Source organism: Myxine glutinosa, chromosome 6 (assembly GCF_964187855.1).
Source record: "Myxine glutinosa chromosome 6, kmMyxGlut1.1, whole genome shotgun sequence".
Lineage (NCBI taxonomy): Eukaryota > Metazoa > Chordata > Myxini > Myxiniformes > Myxinidae > Myxine > Myxine glutinosa.
The window spans coordinates 164,186,290-164,203,016 of record NC_136266.1 but is presented as its reverse complement, the minus strand read 5'-3'; the positions used below and the strand labels follow the sequence as shown (position 1 = coordinate 164,203,016).

Genomic DNA, 16,727 nt, shown 5'->3' with positions numbered 1-16,727 from the left:
GTCTCAATCCCCAGTCCCCATCACAGATGGGGCTCAGCGGTTTACCCGAGCCTGACGGCAAACGGCAAGGTACACGCTGGCAAGTCCAGTGTAGCGCGCGTGCGGCCCTGGACATCGAAGGGCATTAAACGTTCATTAAACATTAAACGTTCATTAAAGGATTACGAAATGAAAAACATGACGAAATTACGTTCACACCGTCACGTCAAACACTACCGTGAACCCATACATCGTCACAACATCGTCACAATGAGAACATCATCACAATGAACATTACGCGAACGCGAATGTTATGTGGGAGTCCAAACCTGAGAATTCTGGAGACGAAAGCTGAAATTGGGAAAACTAAATAGCCCATTTTACTCCCAGGGGTCCCAGGATTACCCACCCAAAATATCTTTGCGATCGGTTCAGCAGTTTTTACGGTACCTTCGAACAGACAGATGGACATTTGGTGAAATATAGTAAGATGCACCTACATAACAGAATTATGCATTTCAATCAAAAAAGGAATTGTTGAATTCTTGTATCTCTGAGTCTTACACCGACGTAGGTCAAGATGTTGAGCATTCCTGAGTTGCATATTATATCGAGACACGGATTGTCGGGTCGGAGGAACAATGTCACGGTGACGATCACATTTTAAAAGACCAAGACCAAAACGCAAGAGAAGACAATTCCTGCGTTTGCTCAACAACTGCAAACCAGAATGACGAAGTTGTTGAGCATAGGACTGAATAGATGGGTACGCAATAAAACGATTGGGTTGAGCACAAACGCAATGCTCTCCATCTATTTGCTGATGACTCCACTCTCTGCCACTCCATTCCTCATCCCTCAGATTGGCAGTCTGCAGTCTGCAGCCTCCTCACTCTCTGCAGACCTGGACAAAATCACAGACTGTTCAAACAAGTGGAACATGTCTTGCAAACCTGACAAATCTCACACTCTTACGATGTCTTTCCGAAAAGACCGACTCGACAACTCTCCCATCTACTTTCTGAAGAATCCTCCACAAGAAGTTCTGTCACTCAAGCTTTTGGGTCTCACTATCTGCCATGATCTTTCCTGAGAAAACCACATTTCCAAGCTGGCCTCCAAAGCCAGTCGCCGACTAGGCATCCTCCGTCGTGCGAAGTCCTTCCTTGGCACACCTGAGCTCCTCACCACATACAAGGCTTTCATCCGCAGCTCAATGGAATACTGTTCTCCCCTCTGGGCCGGTGCTCCTGCCTCACACCCAGCTCGTCTTCACGCTGTTGAAACCAAAGCTTTCAGAATTATTGGAATCTCCAGCGATGAAGCGAACTCCAAGGGCCTTTCACTTACTCACCGCAGGCAGGTTGGTGGTCTTTCTGTGTTCTACCAACTCCTATCCGGCCTTGCTCCCCCAGCGTTGTCTGTGCTCTGTCCCCAAAATATTCCTACATGTCGCACAAGATCTGCCAGCAACCCTCTTCTGGTGAAACTGCCAAAATCAAGACTCTCTACTCACCTTCACTCCTTCATTACTCTTTACTCCCACCTCTGGAATAAACTCCCTCACTCTCTTCAATCCCACTCCTCCCTCCAGGTCTTTAAAACAGCTGTTCACCACCATCTCTTATCTTCCCCCATCCAAAACCTTGATCATTTCTACCCCCGTTAATTCACCCCATACCCACTTTTTTGAAATACCGACTTCTTTCCTGGAAGACCCAGCAGTGTCCATGTGTTTTTTTTTACCTCTCCCACCCCCATTCCCATGCCTCCTCCTCCCAAGCCCTCACCCTCCCACAGATCTCACGATATCCCTGCTCTCCATGTTGTCTCCTGCTCCCTTTATCATACGTTTAAGTCTCAGTTTGTCTTCTTGTGATCAATGTTAGCTCTTACACGAACCTCGAACTTGTATACAAAAAAATAAAGAAAATAAACAGTCAGGTGGAGGTATGTGTGCTCTACCTTGTGAAGGTCTCGTTTATTATTGTGATTTCATGACTGTTCGGATGAATATTCATCAGAAATGAATATTTGCTACATCATTGAACAGACAATTGATTTAACCTTTCAAATGACATGCAACAATCAACGAAAGGTTTATTCAAATTGAGCAGGAGGTTGCTGAGCAACCATATTCCCGAAATTTCAGAGTATGAAGTTCACTTCACGTGACTATGGGCACCTATCAACAAGGTACCTGAAGTACAAATTTCGAACCCAAGATATTTTATGTTAACATCGTATTACTCACGCAGGACATCCAAAGGAATCAAAAGATACCAACCAGGTATGGTACTAGGGGTGGGGGTGCACGACCAGCCGGCGGACCATGTGGGCCTCAATTCCCAGGGTGTTCCGTTAGCAAGCAGCTCGCTTATCGCTCGCCAAGCGGCTCGCTTGAATCAAAGCGCTCAAGTAAGCACTCCAAGGTAACAGAGCGGAGTGTTCGACACCTGTTATCATCGATATTACAAGCGGCCTGCTGATGGAACACACCCCTGCTGCTCACCTCCTCTTTCATCCTTGGCTCTTCTCCCTCATTCCTTCGAACATCTGTCTCAAAACACCGTTGCTCGGCAACGGAAGAGGCGGAAGTGGCAGGCAAACGATCAGGGGTGAAAGTGCAACTTGGTCAAAGAAGAAATGTGAATATTTCCGCAGACAGAGTGCAGAATGGCTGAATTATAAATAAAACATTGTTAAAACCAGGACGACTTTACTTCTCTACAACACAATAATTCACCTTTTGGGCGTGGTCAGCACTCCAAGCACCTGTGGATCGCATGAAATGCTCGTCCTGGCTTCTTCCTCAGCTGAGGTAAATGTTATTTTAAAATCAGTGGAAGATAATAACAAGAGATCGTTTGAGGATTACTCACCGGAGCTTTCAGATTAAATCATTTCAATTAATTTAACTCCTGCTTGGTCAAAAGACACGACCAGCGCTGGGAGAAGTTCAAGAGAAAACACAACTTGGTCAAAGATGAATATTTCGAACGGGCGGGTAATCTAAACGGTGTTTCCTACGACGTCCGCGTTTAGTTGTTAAATGTTGGCCATTTCACTTTTCACATCAGAATAGAAGAATCTAGTTCAAGTGAACGGTCGCAGGCAGAGATGTAGCGTTTGTGACCAGGGCGAAATGATTAGATTTTGATGAAGACCTGGATTCGGCGACTAGAATCTTTAAGTGATTCTTCACCATTGAGAGATGGGGCCAAAAATGATACATAGCAGGATATCTCAAAAAGTTGTGGACGGATTTGGACGAAACTTCGGGGACCGGTTGTGTGTCCGACAAGGTCAAATAGATTCGAAGTTAAGCCTTGACTGATTATTCAGTTGAGGATTCTGTGTTTGGGGTTCACAGATCTGCGAACGTCCCCCATTACATGGATTGTTTATTTATTATTTTTAATACCTCAGCAGATGCCCCCTACTATACACCCTGAACTTGGCCCTCGAGTGTCCATAGCGGTGTATAGTCGAGGATTGTGAAGCGCCAACCCATTGCTTTCAAGGGCATTATCTGCTTGTTTGGGTCTTTTGTAATTCTTGTCAATAAAATGAACCCAAGATTTCTTCCCCATTCAAATCATATAATTTATAGGTCCAAGGGACAGTATTCATTACATCAACGATTTAAAAAAGTTCATTAGTCCATTCATTCATTCATTTCGGTTTATTTAAATATTTAAACACTGGGCAAGGCAGTTCGAAGACTGAAATTTGTCAAGTTTACAATAATAAAACTGTTTCATAAAACTTACAAATGTACATCAAAATATTATTAATCATATAAAATTACATTAATGAATTTAATAAATATAAAATTACATGAATCAAAATATCAAAATAAGTATATGGAATAAATAAACATGTGTTATGCTGGTTGGTTGGGTTGGTAGATCTGCATAGGTCGGTGCTTCGTCTGTCGGGAAAGGGAATCTCGATGTAATACGTTCTGTAGCCCGAATGTCGGATTAAGTGTGCAGCTGTGATCATGCGAGGATGATCGGGTGATAGGTAGAAGAGGGATTAGGCCAACTCCCCGGCATGTCAAACCTCTGTGATCATTCGGTGTCCCTTATGGCAACACATCACATGTGTTGTTAGATCCATTAGTGCACACACTAATTAAATTCCCCTCCATCACAAGACGATAAAACTGACCGGAAGAGCAGACAGCAACACATCACATACATTAGTTAGATCCATTAGTGCACACACTAATTAAATTCCCCTCCGACACAAGACGATAAAACTGACCGGGAGAGCAGACAGCAACACATCACATGCATTAGTTAGATCCATTGGTGCACACACTAATTAAATTCCCCTCCGCCACAAGACGATAAAACTGCCCGGAAGAGCAGACAGCAAGCGACCGTACACTACGGCGCCATGGCAAGCAGACATCGCACAGGCTGGCCGAGAGTCACGCCTCGGAGAACTCGTGATTGACAGGAGGGGGAGGGGCGAGCAACAACCTGAGCACCAGTTGGAGAGTAGGGAGGATGAAGGACGCGCAACATTGATTGGACACCACAAGGACGAGCGACCGTTGCACGGTCGGACGAGCTTCCAACAAACGACGTGCTGATTGGAGGAAAAAGACCAGGACGTGAGGAAGGCGCAAAAAGCCGCAAGGAAACGACGCACTGATTGGCAGAGATAGAGGGCTGACATCAGAAGGCATCTGATAGAGGTAAACGGAGACGGACATTTTTTCCTCTTCTCGCTTCCCTCTTCGCCTCTGCCTCTTCCTGCCTTCCCGTGATGGAGACCGTTCCTTTCTTATTTTGTTGCCCTTTGCGCGTTCCTGTGCTGGCGGTCCTCTCATGTTGGTTCCGGACAAGGGGGCGACTCCGCTAGACGAGTCCGGGCACGGCCAGAGGAGCGAGCTGCACTCGACTCATTCTAGTCGTTGGGAGGGCCAGTGGAACACCAGCAGACGAGCCGAGCGATTCGTGCCGACCGGAGCCACGTCGGACGGAGCATGATCGACCCGAGACACAGACTGAGATAAGCCCAACACAAACACGGACACAATGTTTTATTTTATTCTTCATTCCCCTGTGCTGTATTTGAAGTCTGTGAGTGGGATCCCAATCAAGGTTTTAGTTCTTCCATCGCGTAATAAATACTTCTATGTGTACATTTTACATCCGCGTCGGGTTGGGTTGATTTTCAGGGTGAAGACACCGGCAGACCGACAGGTAAGCCGTGGCATTCTCCCCCAAACCCCCCTTTCCCCCCCCCATAAACCCCTACCTCCCCCCCGCTCGTGTTTGATCTGCCATTGCATTGGAAACGCCTCATCTTACTATAATTCACAAAATGTCCGTCTGTCTGTTCGAAGGTACCGCAAACTGCTGAACCGATCGCAAAGATATTTTGGGTGGGTAATCCTCGGACCCCTGGGAGTAAAATAGACTCTTTAGTTTTCCCAATTTCAGCTTTGTTCTCCAGCATTCTCAGGTTTGGACTCCCGCATAACATTCGCATTCGCATAACGTTCATTGTGACGAGGTTCTCGTTGTGACGATGTTGTGGCGATGTACTACTGTGTTCAAAAAGTTTCAACCCAGTTCAACCCAGTTTCCTCCCTCCAGGTCTTTAAAACGGCTGTTCACCACCATCTCTTATCTTCCCCAATCCAAAACCTTGATCTATTCTACCCCCGCTAATTTCACCCCAAATCCACTTTTTTGAGGTGACTTTTGACTTCTTTCCTGGAAGTCCATGGTGTCCTTGCGTTTTATACCTATCCCGCCTCCCCCCAGGCCCTCTCCCTCCCACACATCTCCCGATGTCCCTGCTCTCAAATGTTGTGTTTGTGTGCTTTCTCCCCTTCTCTCCCCATCTTGTCGACTGCTCCCCTTTTTATATACTTTGTTTGCTTGCTTGTTTGATTTGTTTGTTTGATAAATGTTAGCTCTTTCACGAGCCTCGACTCTGTACACAAAAGTAGTTGGGTATCTGGCAGTTCGTTGATCATAGCTCTTAGACTGGCATCCATATCGTATGTTGAAACCAGATGGAGGTCACTTTCATCTGCGCCTTTCTCGCAAAACAGACATCGTCTAATCATGGTTACTGTCCGGCGCTTAATTTGTTGTCTACCATCGGGATTGGATTTCTTTCGCTTTCTTGCTCTTGCCAGTCTCTCATTGTTGAATTTTAAATGACACGATTTATGCCACGATGCAGAATTGTTCACAAGTTCGTCAACACTTTGATCACTCCCAAACTTCAGTTCAGTTGGGAGCTGATCAATCTCGCGGAAATGTTCGACATTACTCAAGAATGACTGGTAGGCAGATGTCTTATTATCAGCGTTTGGTCCTGGACTGACAAGTGGACAATTGAACTGTTCATCTGTTTCTTGTTGGCAGATAATGCAGCGACTAAAGTCTACAGGTAGCTCCATGTTGATTTATCTGAAAAGACACAAATAGATAATTTCTGTTAATACTCTCATATCATCATTTTAACTAGCAATAGTACCCGTCTATGACGGACAGTACCCGTCATGCGTCATCAAAGCATGGTGTTTGTAAATAAACCATATGACCTGAGGGTGTGACGCGTATCCGGGTCACCGAACCCCCGCAAAGTAACGTCACTTTCCCCGTACCCCCCGAATTAGGATAGAAATCGAAAAAAACGGCCCACATTGACACGGTCAAAAACGATATCTATAGGTGTGCAAAGTGTCAAGTTAATCCATCCTTCGATGCCTGAGCCTTAGGTGAACAAACTTTTCAAGTCCTTGCATTATAGTATGATTTTCCTTGGTGGCCATATTGGATTTTGGACGTCATCTCGAAAATAAGTGACATATGAAATGTACCTTTCCCTGAATCAGTTTCACTGACCTCAAAAACCCCTGATTTGATACCTCATTTGTCTATCTGTGACTTCTACAGCCAGAGATATATGATATTTCAGTTTTGCTGGTGGCATTTAGAATTTTGGCCACCATCTTGGAAAATCTGAAACGGTCAGGATGGCTCCTAGGCTAAAATCAATTGATAGGTCCAAACGAAGCTCCATACCAAATTTGGGACTTTTGTCCGGCTTGTAACATTACGCCTAAAAATTGTTGCTAAGCCACCTGACTATCACATGCAGTGTTATTTGTAAAAGTTTGGTCCATAAGCACGAAAAGAAAAATGGTAGTTTTGTAAAGTCGTTCCCTCAGAAATTATTGCTAAGCTGCCTAACTAGATCAATCACATGGGGGTTAAATGCATGTTCCAAGTGAGCTCCAATTGGTGGAGACGTCGTGATGCACCAGGCTAAGGCGGGCCACGATGACGTATCAACGATGAGAGTTGAGAGCTGCAAACCGCAAAGGTTCGAACCCTCGATCCTGGGCCCCCGCAGGTGTTGCGCTGCCATCAAGCCAAAGATGTCCGGGTGGACGCCCCGGGCACCCGGGCCTCCACCCTTTTGAATCTCAACCAATTAATCAATAATTAATCACTGAAAAGCGAATTAATGCATTTGAAATCGTCCACCGTTCCTTGTCGTGACGTCACATTCAACCCACCGTAAAATGAAATGTTGTTGTTTTTTTGAAGGATATTTAAATAATCTCGTTGACCCTTAAGGACTTATATGTATATATATAAAACCCTTCGGTTTATAATTATATATAAAATCGATGGACCATCCACAGGGTAAAGGAAAGAATAAAAGAAAAAAATATCACTTCCCGTTCCAGATCCAGGAAGTTGACCCCAAGAGGAAGAAGAAGAAGAAGAACCACCCTTCGGCTAGTCACTCGTCACTCGTCACTCGTCAGTCGTCGTCCTCGGGCACACTGAAACTGTAAGTGTCATGTGCGGCTGTGCACGTGATACGGGTTGAAGGCACGAACAGTGCACCAAAATCGAGCGTCATGATATATCATAAATTAATAATGCACTATATCCTGCCTCCAAAGGTGCGGGCCACAGTCCCTGACCGAGCTTGCCGCCCGGGATTCCAAAGCTCGGGGTGCCCCGGTGGTCGGCAGGTGTGCTTGCGGGCCCTGTCGGGCGGTGATTCTCATTGGCACACTGATTCAGGGAGCCGGTGCATACGACAACAGAAGAATCTCGAGGTTTTCGCAAATGTGTCTGACGTTGATGATGAGAATTACGGTTTGAGTATGAAACCAAGTTTGGATACAGTCGATGTGATATTGGCAATTACTTCAGGTATAACATCGAGATCAATATCATGATTTTCGCGACTGCATTGCTCATTATCAAGACCAAAGAGACCTTGATTAAAGATGCCTTAGATTATTTTGGCCACCTGTGAAATAATACACACAAACACAAAAATACGGGAAATTGCCGAAATATATTTTCACTTTGCACAAAAATAACATCAAGTAATCGAATCAATAGGAATGTCCTGTGCCTATAACATCGACGTTATAGGCACAGCTGCATCTAGGCATTGTGTAACATCGACGCGGCTTTTGTTTTAATTAAAACTTTTTGTACTTGTTGATATATAAAGAACACTTAGCGACTTCTTGCCTGAGTGTGGGAGAGAACCGTAGGTTACCACATTGTTGTTGCTTTTGGGTGTTGTTGTTGCTTTTGGGTGTTGTTGTTTTAAAATATTGTTTATTATTTGTTTGTTTTATTTATTTTTAGGTTTCTCTTTGGCCGTGACGAACCGGGACAGACAGACGAATTGGCTCGATTACTGCAAACGGTGCAGGGAGAGGAGGCAGGAAGAGTTGCTGAAGGCCCGACATTTGTCCCAGGAATCGGACGGCGAGAAGCGAAGGGTAATCCTGTGTCAAGATGCACTTTACCTTTACCTTTGGTTTCATAGTAGGGAGTGATGAGAGAATAGAGTCTGGCCCTGATGGTCTTTATTTTTATATTTATGTCATTCAAAAAATTGTATTCAGAATGAATGTTCCATTCACGGTGAGGGACATGCATGTTAAATGGTAGTGAGGGGCATTCCCAAAGATGGATGTTCCATTTACCGTGAGGGACGTGCATGTTTAATGGTAGTGAGGAGCATTCCCAAAGATGGATGTTCCATTCACCGAGAGGAACGTGCATGTTTAATGGTGGCGAGGAGCATTCCCAAAGATGGATGTTCCATTCACGGTGAGGGGCGTAAATGTTTCATGGTAGTGAGGAGCATTCCCAAAGATGGTTATTCCATTCATGGTGAGGACCATTCCCAAAGATAGATGTTCCATTCATGGTGAGGAGCATTCCCAAAGATAGATGTTCCATTCACGGTGAGGAGCATTCCCAAAGATGGATGTTCCATTCACCGTGAGGAGCATTCCCAAAGATGGATGTTCCATTCACGGTGAGGAGCATTCCCAAAGATAGATGTTCCATTCATGGTGAGGAGCATTCCCAAAGATAGATGTTCCATTCACGGTGAGGAGCATTCCCAAAGATGGATGTTCCATTCACCATGAGGAGCATTCCCAAAGATGGATGTTCCATTCACGGTGAGGAGCATTCCCAAAATTAGTCACGTGAAAAAGTAAGTACACGTGTACAAGTAAGTACACGTGAAAAAGCTCCGTCTCCCTGTGCCGCTCCGTCTCCCTGTGCCGCTCCGTCTCCCTGTGCCGCTCCGTCTCCCTGTCCCGCTCCGTCTCCCTGTCCCGCTCCGTCTCCCTGTCCCGCTCCGTCTCCCTGTCCCGCTCAGTCTCCCTGTCCCACTCAGTCTCCCTGTCCCGCTCAGTCTCCCTGTCCCACTCCGTGTCCCTGTCCCGCTCCGTCTCCCTGTCCCGCTCCGTCTCCCTGTCCCGCTCCGTCTCCCTGTCTCGCTCCGTCTCCCTGTCTCGCTCCGTCTCCCTGTCCCGCTCCGTCTCCCTGTTCCGTTCCTCTGGCTCTCCGTCTCCCCGTTCCTCTGGCTCTCCGTCTCCCCGTTCCTCTGGCTCTCCGTCTCCCCGTTCCTCTGGCTCTCCGTCTCCCCGTTCCTCTGGCTCTCCGTCTCCCCGTTCCTCTGGCTCTCCGTCTCCCCGTTCCTCTGGCTCTCCGTCTCCCCGTTCCTCTGGCTCTCCGTCTCCCCGTTCCTCTGGCTCTCCGTCTCCCCGTTCCTCTGGCTCTCCGTCTCCCCGTTCCTCTGGCTCTCCGTCTCCCCGTTCCTCTGGCTCTCCGTCTCCCCGTTCCTCTGGCTCTCCGTCTCCCCGTTCCTCTGGCTCTCCGTCTCCCCGTTCCTCTGGCTCTCCGTCTCCCCGTTCCTCTGGCTCTCCGTCTCCCCGTTCCTCTGGCTCTCCGTCTCCCCGTTCCTCTGGCTCTCCGTCTCCCCGTTCCTCTGGCTCTCCGTCTCCCCGTTCCTCTGGCTCTCCGTCTCCCCGTTCCTCTGGCTCCCCGTGTCCCCGTTCCTCTGGCTCTCCGTCTCCCCGTTCCTCTGGCTCTCCGTCTCCCCGTTCCTCTGGCTCTCCGTCTCCCCGTTCCTCTGGCTCTCCGTCTCCCCGTTCCTCTGGCTCTCCGTCTCCCCGTTCCTCTGGCTCTCCGTCTCCCCGTTCCTCTGGCTCTCCGTCTCCCCGTTCCTCTGGCTCTCCGTCTCCCCGTTCCTCTGGCTCTCCGTCTCCCCGTTCCTCTGGCTCTCCGTCTCCCCGTTCCTCTGGCTCTCCGTCTCCCCGTTCCTCTGGCTCTCCGTCTCCCCGTTCCTCTGGCTCTCCGTCTCCCCGTTCCTCTGGCTCTCCGTCTCCCCGTTCCTCTGGCTCTCCGTCTCCCCGTTCCTCTGGCTCTCCATCTCCCCGTTCCTCTGGCTCTCCGTCTCCCCGTTCCTCTGGCTCTCCGTCTCCCCGTTCCTCTGGCTCTCCGTCTCCCCGTTCCTCTGGCTCTCCGTCTCCCCGTTCCTCTGGCTCTCCGTCTCCCCGTTCCTCTGGCTCTCCGTCTCCCCGTTCCTCTGGCTCTCCGTCTCCCCGTTCCTCTGGCTCTCCGTCTCCCCGTTCCTCTGGCTCTCCGTCTCCCCGTTCCTCTGGCTCTCCGTCTCCCCGTTCCTCTGGCTCTCCGCCTCCCCGTTCCTCTGGCTCTCCGCCTCCCCGTTCCTCTGGCTCTCCGCCTCCCCGTTCCTCTGGCTCTCCGCCTCCCCGTTCCTCTGGCTCTCCGCCTCCCCGTTCCTCTGGCTCTCCGCCTCCCCGTTCCTCTGGCTCTCCGCCTCCCCGTTCCTCTGGCTCTCCGCCTCCCCGTTCCTCTGGCTCTCCGCCTCCCCGTTCCTCTCTGTCTCAGTCCGCCTCCCTCCCCGTCTCTCACTCCCTCCCCGTCTCTTATTCCCTCCCCCATCTCGTCCCACCTCCTCCTCCGCTTCTCCCTCCCCACTCCTGACTCCCCGCCCTCCTATCGTCACCAATGCAACTGCTTTCTCCTCCAAAGTCAACCCCGCAAGTTTGAATTAGACTACTTGCTTTGAACTCCTTGCCTGTCGAATCCCAAATATCTATATCAAGGATTCCCAAGGAACTTTATTTCAGGAGGAGGCCATTAGGACAAGCCATCCATGAAGCCATCCTCTCTTTTGTTTCTACTCCTCTCTCCATAACCCCTGTTTCTCCTCCTCTCTCCATAACCCCTGTTTCCCCCACATTTATCCTTATTCCGCTCTTTTCGAAACTTTTCTGCCATGGAACGAATGCATCTTGAAGTCCTTCAGAGTCTGGCTAAAGTTCATCCTGAAAGCGCCCACATTGTGCGGACAAACCAAGTCAAGGGCCACGTGGTCAGGAGAACCTCGTCCCTTCCGGTCACACTTTGCCTATCGGCCGGCCTCGAAGACCGAAATTGTGACGGTGTCACCCGAAAAATCATGCAGCGAAAATGAATGAACTCATTCATTTCGTCATCTAAACAGTGACGCGCATGAATGGATGAACGAGATCCTCACTGTCCCTATCTACTATCCAGCGAAGCCACAGCCAAGGGAACGGGCTTGGCGGAATCAGTGGGGAAAGAAAACCCTTTTGAGCTTGACTCTAGCCCGACTCTGTGAAGGGACTTGAGAGGCCGCAGGCACTCAATAGGGCTGGACCCGTGAAATTTCGGGGATTTTTGGTAAAATTACCTCAGGGTAAAGTTACATAGGAAAACACCGTGTTAAATTTCCGTCGCCGAAGGACTCTAGTTCTTATTGCGAAATTCTCTAAGACTTCGCCTCTAGGAGTTATTGAAAATATTAACTTATATAAAAATTAGTTTTCTAAGACTGAAGTGCAGTGACGTCATCACGCCCTTAGTTTTCTAAGACTGAAGCGCAGTAACGTCATCACGCCCCCGCCATGAGGGTCAAAGGTCTTTCGAAGAAGAAGAGCTCGGAGTTGGACTGGACACGAGGCGGAACGGACGCCATTTGGAAGAGCTGAGAGGACTCAGTCGTGATAGAGTGAGCCTGAGTGAGTATATCAAGACAAGAACAAGATCTAGAAGGAGGTATGTACGGTGCGATTCATATAATATATTGTTTAGTTATCGTCGATGAGGAATTTGGGGTCGGAATGGGTGATCGGCCTGGGCGACTTGGTCTCGACTAGATGCTAGGCCGCACCTCATTTTGTTAAATAAAGTGGTCACAAAATATTTTTTGATGGTTTTAATGCTTATCATTAGATGCAGAACGTTCGTAGTAAGGTATAGATATATGGATTGACATCGGATGGCATGGGATTTGGGATTTAGGAACTCCGGGGTTTTTTTTCATTAGGAATATATGCGATTTGCTCTTGGAAGCCCTCGAGAGTGAACGGGGACTCGGATCTTAATTCTGTTTTCAGATTTTGCAGTCGCTAGATTAGCTTAACACTCAATAGAACGGGCCCCGCGAAATTTCGGGGATTTTTGGTGAAATTACCTCAGGGTAAAGTTACATAGGAAAGCCCCATGTTAAATCTTCGTTGCCGAAGGACTTTATTTATTTTTTGCGAAATTCATCCTGACTTCGCCTCTAGGAGGATACAGGGGTATCTGTGGATAACGGGAACCTTTATTTGGCGAAATTCGGACTGATATTGACCGAGTTATTCAAAATATTAACTTAATATCAAATAAATCTTTTGTGATTTTGTATTTTGCGCACCTGTATCGTTGGAGGTATTGACTTATATAGGGTTGGTTTTCTAAAGCTTATATCAGAATATTAACTTATATCAAATGGGTCTTTTGAGGGGAAAGTGTGATGACGTCACCACGTCACGCGGCACGAATGCGCGCCTGTGTCGTTGGAGATACTGACTTCTATAGGGAGGCCCCATCACCCTCCCCCATCACCCTCCCCCATCACCCTGCCATCACCCTCCCATCACCCTGCCATCACCCTCCCATCACCCTCCCATCACCCTCCCATCACCCTGCCATCACCCTCCCATCACCCTGCCATCACCCTCCCATCACCCTGCCATCACCCTCCCACCACCCTGCCATCACCCTCCCACCACCGTCCCATCACCCTGCCATCACCCTCCCATCACCCTTTATTGGACCATTTGACTTCTGTAGGGTTGGTTTTCTAAGGTTTATATCAAAATATCAAATAAATCTTTTAAGGTGAAAGCGCGATGACGTCACCACGTCACTCGGCACGAATGCGCACCTGTGTCGTTGGAGGTATTGACTTATTTAGGGTTGGTTTTCTAAGGCTGTAGGCCGCACCTCATTTTGTCAAATAAAGTGGTATTCGGGTGGTTCCGGTATTTGGGACCGCAGGGACGGAAAGTGCAGGTACGGGGTGCTTGGCACTCCCCAGCCGGCCCGCTCTGAAGGTTCGGATCGGGACACCGGGATTCATTCCGGTCGCCCGGTCGGCCCGGAGGTGGGGGTGCGGGGCCTGTCACGGAACGTCAAAACAAACTCCTCCCTCCCATCCCATCACCCTCCCATCACCCTCCCATCACCCTGCCCCATCACCCTGCCCCATCACCCTGCCCCATCACCCTCCCCCATCACCCTCCCCCATCACCCTCCCATCACCCTCCCATCACCCTGCCATCACCCTCCCATCACCCTGCCATCACCCTCCCCCATCACCCTCTGCCATCACCCTCCCATCACCCTCCCATCACCCTCCCATTACCCTCCCATCACCCTTTATTGGACCATTTGACTTCTGTAGGGTTGGTTTTCTAAGGCTTATATCAAAATATCAATTTATATCAAATAAATCTTTAAGGTGAAAGCGCGATGACGTCACCACGTCACGCGGCACGAATGCGCGCCTGTGTCGTTGGAGGTATTGACTTATAGAGGGTTGGTTTTCTAAGGCTGTAGACCGCACCTCATTTTGTCGAATAAAGTGGTATGCGGGTGGTTCCGGTATTTGGGACCGCAGGGACGGAAAGTGCAGCCGGCCCGCTCTGAAGGCTCGGATCGGGACACCGGGATTCATTCCGGTCGCCCGGTCGGCCCGGAGGTGGTGGTGCGGGGCCTGTCACGGAATGTCAAAACAAACGGCCTGCCGGGGCCGCCCAAAAGTCGGGCGTGAGGGGCGCGTCCACTAATGGAACGCCTCTCGCTTCCCAGATCGAGGGCCACGTGGTCAGGAGAACCTCGTCCCTTCTGGTTGCCCTGCCGTCCCGCCGTGGGCGCTGGCAGGGTGTACTTCAAACTAAGCTTAAGTGTCAAGTGTTAAGTTCCTCCTTGCCCTCGCAAGGGAAAGGCTAGGGTCAAGCTCTTCCAAATTTCCAAACACTAGGAATCGGACATCTCAAATTAATTAATTAATTTGTCAATACATCTCAGTCGCCCGCGACCTCTCTAGCGCGGGCGTCGAACCAGTTCATTCCCGGTGCGGCCGGGCCGAATATCGGCCCGGACGTGGCTGAAGCCGTTGATTCCGCCATAGCCCGCTAACGCGTAGGCTCGCGCGTCCCCGGTCCGCCTGGGCTCCGCGGGTGCCCTACCGTGCCCGGCACTGCTGATCTCTCTTGCTTCCGGGAGTAGGTGCCGGTGCCCGGGGACGGAGTTCGCTGTCTAAACATGGTAGCGCTAGGCCAGTGGGACCGCCGGGACCCACGTGCACTCACAAGTTGTTCTGCGCGTGGGCGGCAGTATCAGACTGGGGCGCCCAAACGCTCCCCGGCTAAAGTTCATCCTGAAAGCACCCACATTGTGCGGACAAACCAAGTCAAGGGCCACGTGGTCAGGAGAACCTCGTCCCTTCCGGTCACACTTTGCCTATCGGCCGGCCTCGAAGACCGAAATTGTGACGGTGTCACTCTAAAAATCACAAGAAAGTCTGATACAAGTCAGGAGACGACGATGGTTCACGAGCGAACGGATTTAATGACAAAGGACGGACTATAACCGAAACAGGCCCGGACAGGCCAGGCCCGGAAATGTCAAAACGAAGGTTACTGACCTTGAAATGAGATAGGAAATAATGTATAATCAGTTATGAGGTTAGTTAGCTGCACAATACCGAAAATTCGGTGAAAAATGAAATGAAAAAAAAATTAAAAGAATTTATAAAAATGAAAATCGACCTCCGTAGGGCTGGACACATGACATTGGCCGAACCAAATATCGAAACCCCTGGCAGATTCCACCAAACCCCTCGGAGAAGATGTAGCTTGAACTTGATTACCCCCTAAAAAGACATCTTTTTCGGGCGTGGCTCCGCCCACAATGGGCGCAATACGCCCACTCTAGGCAGGAAACAACTAGATCATATCAACCTCCCACTCAAGTTTCATCAAGATCGGATTATATCACCGGGTAGTTATGCTGCGGACAGACAGACACACACATGACGAATATAGTGGTCACTTGATAACTCGTGAACCAATAAAAACAACCATTTTTCCCCTCTGTCAGTCAATCAACCTGCGGCCATCTTGTTTCCCTCCTCTGTGAGCCTTATGCTTTAAAATGAAAATATTCAGCCCACAGGTTTGTCCATCTACTGACTCCAACGGTTCCCTACTCTCAAATAGTCGACCAGACAATAAATTAGCAAAAACAGTATCAGGTAGACACGAAGACATTGGACAGAAATAGACGATCTCGGGGTCTTTGTTGTGCTTGATATTAACATATAAATGATCAAACTTCAAACCTAAATGAACTTTGCAATGTTTTATCTACCCCAGCTCATAGCAGCTTGAAGGCAGTAGTTGTGCATTGGTGCAGTTGTGTTAGATTGTCGTGTGTGTGTGTGTGTGTGTGTGTGTGTGTGTGTGTGTGTGTGTGTGTGTGTGTGTGTGTGTGTGTGTGTGTGTGTGTGTGTGTGTGTGGTGTGGGTGGTTTTTTGTGGGTGGTTTTTTGTGGGTGGTTTTTTGTGGGTGGTTTTTTGTGGGTGGTTTTTTGTGGGTGGTTTTTTGTGTGCAGCACAGAATCGCTCAGGCAAGCAGCGAAGAGGACGACGAGGGTACATCGGCCTGTACTGGTAATGGCTGGAACGGGCATTTTGTGATTCCGGTTCCAATGAGGAAGTTTTCTCTCCATTGGATTGGGAACCAAGCCAGCTGTCCCTTCAGTACCAGGAGGTATTGACGGCTTTTGTTAAAATGATCATTTACTTTGTTGTGCAACATCAATTATTATCTGCAAAACTCAAAAATCAACAAAGAGCAGCATATAAAGAGCAAAGACAAACATTGCACATTTACACAAAATAATGTGCAAAATGATTTTTCTGGGGGCGCTGGTTGAGGAATACAGCCTTGCACTGGGATGGCAGGATATCCTAAAGGTGCGAGCACTCATCTGAACCGTCTAGCCTGGGTTTGAATCGCTACCCAGCTATAAACGCACATCCTGTTG

General features: G+C 48.8%; 1 long non-coding RNA gene across 1 annotated transcript in view; it reads left to right on the top strand.

Annotated features, from left to right (window-relative positions):
* Nucleotides 1-9,402: 9,402 nt before the first annotated feature.
* The window catches only part of LOC144892696 (uncharacterized), a 44,651-nt gene continuing 37,326 nt past the window's right edge, over nt 9,403-16,727 (top strand). Inside the window, exon 1 of the long non-coding RNA XR_013623911.1 lies at nt 9,403-9,507. This is a non-coding gene — a long non-coding RNA (uncharacterized LOC144892696). The remainder of the gene's footprint in view (nt 9,508-16,727) is intronic.